The sequence below is a fragment of the Lontra canadensis genome, unplaced genomic scaffold, assembly GCF_010015895.1.
Source record: "Lontra canadensis isolate GAN:19392208 unplaced genomic scaffold, GSC_riverotter_1.0 scaffold96, whole genome shotgun sequence".
In the NCBI taxonomy this organism is placed as follows: Eukaryota; Metazoa; Chordata; class Mammalia; order Carnivora; family Mustelidae; genus Lontra; species Lontra canadensis.
Window position 1 is genome coordinate 7841170 of NW_022631090.1, and position 9634 is coordinate 7850803.

Sequence of the window (9634 nt, forward strand, 5' to 3'; positions counted from 1 at the left end):
CAGTTCTAGTGAAATCTTTGGATATAGCATGCTGATCTGCAACAACATTTAGATATTTTTCTCCTTTGTGTCTAATGGATTCCAGGAGGCCTGATCTCTTGCCAATGTTTTCTTTGTGATTCCGTCCAGTGACTATCAGGCAGACACAGTCAATTTCTCAGAATCTCTCTCTCTCTTTCTATCTCTCTCTCTCCTTCCCTTTCTCCCCCAACCCTCATTCTCTCTCAAAAAGATTATATTGATAGCATGGGCTTAGAAGTTCAACAATGTGTAATTTTTATTTGTTAGGAGAGATTTGTTTTTCTGAAAAGATATCTCTACAATTTGAATTCATAGTTCAGTCAGAGTACATTAATCAGCAGTTCGTATCTATTTGGCCCCTTTTCCATTTCTTTTTTTCCCTCTGAATTGCCACAGGGTGCTTCTTCCTGGTATTCACATCTGTCAGAATCTTAGTCACAGCATTTCTAGAAAGTTCCTTTTTAACTTAAGCATTTTTCGGGCAACATCCAGTTAACTCATTTGAAGTAAGCAAGATCATCTTTGCTATCCAATCCTAATTGGACTCAACCTTTGTATACAGCTTATACTCTTCATTGAAAGAGTTTCATATTCCCAGAAATCCACAAACTTTAGGGAGTTTTAGCTCAAGAACAATTTTTCTGTGTTTTCTACTCTTGGAGCTTTCTCCTGTGCTTGCTTGAAAATACTGACATAATATCTGTATCCCTGTGGATATTTTCCCCTGAAGTTGTAGTTCTTTCTCATTTAGAAGAGAATCTAATTCTTTTTGTTGAGTTCCAGTGTGTTTGGCACATGTGGGTGCTAATAAATCATAAATAGGAAGCCTAATGCTCCTGTCTAAGACAGGAAAATAGTTTGTCATATGCCTGTGGAAAAATACCCAGGGCATTTCTCCATAAGCTTTATTAGATTTGAGAGGAGAATAATTTTTCTCCATATTGCCCCAGTTCTGTAGAACTTGCCTGTGTATTTATGCCTGTAGTTAAGCTGCAAGTATAAGGGCTCAAGTGGTTCCTGGTCAGAGAAAATCTTGCATGTGGCACCTTTTCAGTCTTCCTCATAGAAGATCATAGCGTCCTTGAAGAAGTCTCCGTGGGGCACCTGGGCTGGCCCAGTCAGAAGAACGCATGACTCTTGATCTCAGGGTCATGAGTTCAAGCCCCATGTTTGGTGTAGAGATTACTTAAATAAAAAAAACTTTGGGGAAAAAAAAAGAGAGAGGGAGACAGTCTTCCCTTCATTTCATCCTCAATTTTACCCTCTTTCAGTTTTCTTCCTTTTATCTGGTCACTCCTCTGGCATCTTTGTGGGTTCCTTCATTGTATTTGTATTGTTGATTCTTCCATTTTTTTAAAAGATTTTATTTTATTTTATTTTATTTTATTTTATTTTATTTTATTGAGATAGCGCAAGTGAGAGAGAGAGAGAACCAGTAAGGGGGGGGCAAAAAAGAGGAAGAGGGAGAAGCAGACTCCCCGCTGAGCAGAGAACCCGACTCAGGGCTCGATCCCAGGACTTTGGGATCATGACCCGAGTTGAAGGCAGACGCTTAACTTACTGAGCCACCCAGGTGCCCCAGATTCTTCCATTTTTTTATCAAACTTTAACTGTTGGCATTCCTCAGGGAATAACTTTCTCCTTAGATGATTCCATTCATTCCCAGGATTTCAGTTACTTGCCAGGGACACTAGCCTACATTTTCATACTGAGCTTAAAAACTGCTTACCCCAGGGATCTGAGAGGCACCCAAAATTCAACAGGACAACAAACATCCTCAGAACATATACCGGCTTCCCCCAATTCCTGTTCTTTTTGGTTAAAGGCACCACCATCCACCCAATTACTCAAGTCAGAAAACCAGGAGTCAGCTTCAACATTACAGTCCCTCTTCTGCCTTTGAGTAATCACTAAATTCTCTTTATTCTACCTCAATTCTACCTTTATTCTACCTCAAATCTGCCCACTTCTCTACATCTTCGTTACTAGGATTCAAGTGAGCCAACAAGTATCATTGCCTCTAGCTCTACTCCTGCCCAGCCCTCCAATTCATTTTACACACTGCGTATCTAACAGCCTTTTTTTGGGGGGGGGAAGATTCATTGATTGATTAGAGACAGAGAATGTGTGCGCATGCGCATGCACTTGTGCACGCAAAGGAGAGGGGCAGAGGGAGAGAAGCAGACTCCCCACTGAGCACGGAGCCTAACCCGGCCCATGCAGGGCTCAGTTTCAAGACTAGATCATGACCTGAGTGAGAACCAGGAGTCAGAGGCTTAACTGACTGAGCCACCCAGGTGCCCCTTTAATAACCATTTTAAGATGTGAATCAGATCAATACACACTTTTTTAAAAGGTTTTGTTTATTCATTTGTCAGAAAGAGAGAGCACAAGCAGGCAGAGCGGCAGGCAGAGACAGAGAGAGAGAAGCAGGCTCCCCACTGAGCAAGGAGCCCGATGCGGAACTCGATTCCAGGATCCTGGGATCATGATCTGAGCCTAAGGCAGGCGCTTAACCCACTGAGCCACCCAGGCATCCCTTGATACACTCTTGAACAAGAAAACCTTTCAGTGGTTTCCTATGACTCTTAGGGTAAAGCCCAAATTCTCACTCTTGCTCACTATCCTTGAAATAAGCCTGGCCTTTTTTTTTTTTTTTAAGATTTATTTGTTGGAGAGAGAGAGAGAGAGAGAGAGGGAGGCAGAGACAGAGAGAGAGCACAAGCAGAGGGATTAGCCGGCAGAAGGAGTCCCATCTAACACAGACACTTAACCCACTGAGCCACCCAGGCATCCCTAGCCGGGCCTTCTTTTCCATTCTCCAACATGCCAAGTTCCTTACCAGCTCAGATCCCATGCTTATGCTCTTCTATTTGAAATATTCTTCCATACCTTCTCCCCCCACTCCCAGTTTAATTTTCAAATGAAGGAAGGAAGGAATGCCTCTAGAACTGAAACTACATGAACTATAGATGGTTCACCTAATAGCAAACACACCACACAGAAAAATATAGAAGTCCTATAGGAAGCCCTTTCTGTTAAGGCCTGCCTCTTGGTATGAATTAACATAATCAAAATTTGTTGTTCTTGTTGGTATGGCAAGGATCTCCTCTATACAGAGAAATGAATAACTGAGAAAAAGATGTTTCTGCCGTGTCCACACGGCTGCGGCTAAAATGTTGCATGAAAAAAATGGAAATTTTACTCTGTCATCATGTTGACATAAATCCAGATTTTTGACTGAGTGTTTCCATTTTTACCTAAATATTTGTTGTTGTTTGTATGCATTACTTCTTTCATTAAGCTATCCACTTATTTTCAGGAATCTTTAAAATATGGTACTTATGTTCTCAAACTAGACTCCTGTGGATCCTAAGTCAACTGCGAGGCCAAAGATGAAAGAATTGTTTTAATAACATCTGGATGATAAGGTTTCTCAAAAATGTTATTTGATGGCAAGACAGGACATCACAAAAGGACAACAGTGAGATGGCAATTGAGTTGGAAGGTGAGTAACTCACTAATTTTCTTTTTTTTTCTTTCATTATTTACAATTCATACATGTATTTTAAAAGATTGTCTTTGCTTTGTGTTTAGCTATATTTATATATATTTCTTTGTCCAGTAATACAGAAAGGATGTGGCCAATAGGAAATGTTAGAACAATACCCCATCTTATCTAAATTTATCCCTAGATTTCTCAGAGTTTAAAATAAATAAGAGGCAAATTGTCCCAGGCATGTAACCGGATACTGTCCAAGGCCTGTCTCCTACTGTAACAGGTGTGCTTTCAATGGCCTTTTATTGCTCTTTTTATCCCCCTCTTGTTCTGTTGTCCCCTAGAGTCAACAGCTGTGACTGCTGCTTCATCTCCATAGCACCCAGATTCCTTTCTTCTGTAGAGTTTCATCAATCTCATTTTCCTAATGCCTTTGTTTTGCTATTGATTATGCCGTAGGGTAGACGGCCGTGGTTCTTCGACACTGAAGCTCTATTTAAATCTCCCGAAGTTTGTGTAAATTACACCAAGTTATCTCTTTCCAGGCAGAGCCCAGACACATTCTGGCTCACACTCTATAGCCTTGTGGCCTGTTAGTTCGGAATGACTCAGGACACCAAATAAAGCAGTTCCCCTAAGCCTGCCTTAGGCCAGGCATACATTCCCCCCTACTAAGCATTCATTCCTTACTCATTCAAAAGCTATTCATTGAGCAACTACTTTGGGTAAGGCATTGTACTATGCAATAGAGATAAGAGATGATTAAGATATAGTCCCTGTCCTTAAGGCTTGAGTCTTGGGGCACCTGGGTGGCTCTTTCCATTAAGCACCCAGCTCAAGTCATCATCTCAGGGTCATGTCAGGCTGGGCATGGAGCCTGCTTAAGATTCTCTCTCCCTCTCCGTCTGCCCCTCTCCCTGCTCATGATCTCTCTCAAATAAAATTTTGACTTTTTAAAAAGATTTTATTTATTTATTTTAAAGAGAGTGAGCAGGGGGAGAGGGAGAGGGACAGAAATCCTCAAGTAGACTGCCCGCTGACCACAGCACCCAATGTGAGGCTCGATCCCAGTACCCTGAGATCATAAGTTGAGCTGAAATCAAGAGTTGGATGCTTAACCTATTGGACCAGGTGTCCCAAGACTTGAATCTTATGGTGGTAGAGACTAGACAGTTATAAAATATGCTAAGTAAGGATGGAAGAGAACTATAGGATCACAAAAGGAAAATACTCCAGTATCAAAAAAGCTTCCTAAAGGAAGTGAAATCTAAGTGGGATTCCAAAGGATCTACAAGAATTAACTTCACTACATAGAATGGCTATCTCAAGTAGGGGAGGCAGCATTTACAAAGGCACAAAACCTTGAGATAACACGGCTTATTGGGTGAAGTATCAGTAATTCCTCATGGCTGGGGCAGAATTTTCAACGGAAGGGTAAGGAGCAGAGTAAAAGAAGCTAAGGAAGAAATCAGGGACAACTTAGCTCGTCCAAGAGTCCTGGGCTTTATCATTTAGGGCAGTGGGAATCCACAAAATATTGTAAGCAGGGGCATAATGCCGTCAGAATAGCACCTTAAGTGTGGTAGCAGTATGGAGAAATAGGAAAAAAAAGTCACAGTTGGATGCTGTTGCAATAATCCACGTGAGAGATGAGGGTACACTGAACACATCAGTAGAGAGAATGGAGAAGAGAAGGCAGATTCAAGTAATATTTAGAACATTGAGTTGCCACTACATGTAATGATACAGCTATGAGACAACATGGGAAACTCTATAATAACAGTAAATACAAATTACTACCTAAAAGAGGGATACCTGAGTGGCTCAGTCAGTTAAGCAGCTGCTTTCAGCTCAGGTCATGATCTCAGGGTCCTGGGATCGAGTCCCACATCAGGCTCCTTGCTCGGTGGGGAGTCTGCTTCTCCCTCTCCCTCTGCTCTACTCTCTCCCCCAGGCTCATGCTCTCTCTCTTTCTCTTTCAAATAAATAAATAAAATCTTTTTTAAAAAGAGAGAGAGAGAGAGAGATAGCAGGGATTTCTGGGTGGCTCAGTCAGTTAAGCGTCTGCCTTCAGCTCAGGTCATGATCCCAGCCTGGGTCCTGGGATCAGGGCCCACATTGGGCTCCCTGCTCAGTGGGGAGCCTGCTTCTCCCTCTCCTCCCTGCTTGTGTTCTCTCTCTCACTATCTCTGTCTGTCTCTCTCAAATAAATTTTTAAAATCTTAAAAAATATATAAAATAAAATAGCAAACACTTTCTGGAAAGGTTAGATGACACTCTAATGAGAAGATGAGCTCTCATGTTCTCAGGCAGAAGAAACAACATGTGCAAGGACACAAATGAGTCAAAGTGTGTGTTCAATGAATGGCTTGACTGGTACACATGTATGCACGTGTGTATGTGTGTGTGTGTGTGTGTGTTCAGCAAAAGAGCACTTTTTGCCAACTAAATCTTTCTCTAAAGCTTAATGTTTAAAACAGACGTGATGACTTGATACCTCAGGCAGTTTAAATATTTTGACAAAATATGTCATAGTTTGCAAGAACTCTGAAGCATGCTGACCTATCTATCAATCCTTACAGAACCCAGTTAAAAACTTGCTGGGGCAGAACTTAGTCTATGGAAGCCCAGATCACTGAATAAGGCTTAATGTGGATCATTAGACCACATAAAGAAGAATGACAGGAGCTGCGTGATATAGGCCTGTTGTTCTCTGAATCCAAGTTCTGCGCCAGGTACCAACCACCTAAAGCACTTCAAAGAGATGTATCTAAGCCTTCGGTTATGAAGAATCTGGGAAACCATGGAAATGGCTAACTTCAATTATGGTACTCATCCTCTCTTTACTGAGTTCCTTGGTACGAAGGGTCACTTGCATTTCTGCAGTCCTCCCCTACCTCTGTACCAGTCCTCCCCTACCTCTGTACCAGTCCTCTACACGTTAGTCTGAATATAAGTAAATGAACCCCTTGTCCCAAGGATACGAGTAATGTATGCAGATTGAGTTCAGCCTGAGTATGAGTTTTGGGGTTCCATATCACAATGACTCAACACTGACTCTTTTTTTAAAAAGATGTATTTGTTTATTTGAGAGAGAGAGGTGGGAAGGGACAGAGAGAGAAACTTTAGCAGATTCCACGCTCAGCATGGAGCCCAAAGTAGGGCTCGATCTCACCACCCTGAGATCATGGCCTGAGCTGAAACCAAGAGTTGGATGCCTAACCAACTGAGCCACCCAGGCACCCCTCAACACTGACTCTTTTATTTTTTTTTTGAAGATTTTATTTATGTATTTGACAGAGCGAGCACAAGCAGGGGGAGCAGCAGAGGGAGAGGGAGAAGCAGACTGACTTCCCACTGAGCAGTGAGCCTGATGTGGGGCTCAATCCCAGGACCCCAGGATCATGACCTGAGCGAAAGGCAGTTGCTTAACCGACTGAGCCACCCAGGTGCCCCAACACTGACTCTTTTAAAAGTGTATATTATAGTGTCTGGATGGAGTCAGTAGGGATAATGCCTTTCTTCTTATTCCAGTCCCCTGCTTTTCATATTATTCTGTTTTATGGGTCAAAGTTGTTCAAACAGCACATACTTCTAGGATACATGCGGACGTTGAAGAGACACATAGGCAGGTTTTGTCTGTGTGTTTATTTTTAACCAATTACCAGATTTGTAACTTCTACTTGTGCTCTTTCCTAAACTTGATCTCCATGAGAACATACCTGATGGTTCGACTTTCCCTCCCTCTCTTGTCCCACTTTACAAAAGAAAGGCATGTCTCTAATTTATCTCAAGGCTTACCTTGGTACCCAAGGTGAAAAAACCTCCCAGAGACCAGACAAAGGCACCGTTGGAAATATTGGTGTAGACACTGAGAAATGCATCACTTTGATGATGAGATAAAAAAAATACTTTTATAAAGTCTAGTAGTTTTTAATGCCTTGCTATCAACAGAATCAGAGGAGGGCTTAACCAAGTTGTCATTTCATAGATCATTACATAGAATTTTGATGATACATCAGTAAGTAATTTTTTAAGATATTATTCAAAAAGTGCTCAATTGAATGATATTATTTTAAGCAAATTCCATTCTTTGCCATCTAATTAGGTTAAAAAAAAGATTTCTCAACACTTTTCTCTGTTAAAAATGCTGAACCTGGAGGACACCTGGGCGGCTCAGTCAGTTGAACATCCGACTCAGGTCATGACCAGCAGGGTCATGGGTCATGCCCAGCATGAAGTCTGCTTGAGAATTTTTCCCCCTACTTCGCCTTCCCCTTCTGGTCATAAACCCCCCACCCCCACTTACACACTCTCTCTCAAATAAATAAATAAGTAAAATGTTTATTTTAAAAATGCTGAACTGGGTCTCATCCTAAAAATAAGCAACATTCATCCACAGATAAATGAACTACATTTTTTAAAAAATCCTCTTCTACCACTTAAGTGATATATTCCCAATAATACTCTATTTTATGTTTATTAATTATAAAGTTTTTTATATTTGTGTTATCTTAATCAGTCGTGTACTACTGGTTATAATGAAAACAGTCCCAAAGACTCAAAAGCCTGACAGTCACAGGAAATGAGCATTTTTTACAATGTGAGTTTATACATGCTTTCATGGCAGAAAGTAGGTCGTGATGATCAAAGACTCCCAAGAACAAAAACATATTGCATTAGGATACAATTCTGTGGGGGCAGAATGAAAAGAGTTCAAGAGAAAAAAGGTAGGATATAAAATTTCTGACTGTTCAAAAGGAGTTCGTTCATGTATCTTGTAAGTCGTTCATAGAGGATATCAAACGCTATGGTATTTGGTTCCACTTAATACATTTCAAAGAGGGATGTGACAGTTTTATTTTTTTAATGTCAATGTTTGCAATATGCCAGAAATTACATCATTCACAATATTTGAACTTTCATAAATCCCTCCATAAAAAGTTGTTAGGTGTAAACGTTAGGTTACAGAGCATATAGTTTTTCCAAGATTCCTGTAGAGGCTACGCAAGTGAAGACGTTCGAAGGCCACTGTCAAAAATGGAGAATTAACGAGGGGCTGCTCAAACCCACCTGCAGCTTGGAGGGGTTCTTGGCCCCCAAATTTGCCGAGGATGAAGCAAACTGGAACCATTGTGTCACCAATTTAGTCCCTTTGCAAGCCAGAAACAGGAACTCCACCCAGGCCAGCCACAGGACCGTCTTTCCCACCCATTTCGCCAGTGTCTCTGCCTTAACCCTTCACTCCCACGGAGCCCTGCTCCAGCTACACCTGCCTCCCCTCTCCCAATTCATACTCCCAATTCATACTTCCAACAGAGCCTTCTCTCCTCCCTTTGCCTGAATACAAATACTCCTACAGTCAAGGAGAGGATAAATCCAAAAGAGCTCTAAGTTGCTGTGTTCAGAAGTCGAGAGAGAGAGGCTTACGTTGTTGTCTCTGGAAACATTTACAAGCAGCTGCTGTGAGTGTTGGGGTGCTGAGGGCTCACAGCTGCCTCTGTTCTCTGAAGAATTGCCTGGGGCTGATAGGAGCTGCTCACCAAGAAGGTGACACCCCTTCCCCCAAACCCAGCGGCGTTTGGAACTGGACCCTAGCTAGAGATTGGTAAGACCTTCAAACGGCTTTTCCCTTGCCTCTACAGCAAACAACACTGCTGTGTGGTTTATGCTCCAGAACCTTCTGCCAAAGGCCAAGTCAGTGTGGGTCTGTCCTTCTCAGCTCAGAAACCAAACACACATGTCTCCTGTTGTTGATATGTTCTATCAGGCATCTTTTCCCTAAACAGGCCAGTTTTGAATACACTGAAAATCCGTTAAGATAAATACCTTCTCCCAACACCAAACCCCTGTGATTGCAAGAACTCTAGCAACTGCGTTAGCCCTTCACGGCCTGATCGCACTTTCCTGTGTAAATTTGAAGTCCTCAGGGGCGCCTGGGTGGCTCAGTCACTTAAGCATCTGACTCTTGGCTTCGGCTTAGGTCATGATCTCAGGGTCATGAGATCAAGCCCCTCATGCCCAGCGTGGAGCCTGCTTAAAGTTCTCTCTCTTCCTTTCCTCCTTCCCCCTCTCTCTTTCTTCCTGTCAAAAAAACAAAAAACACAAAAATAC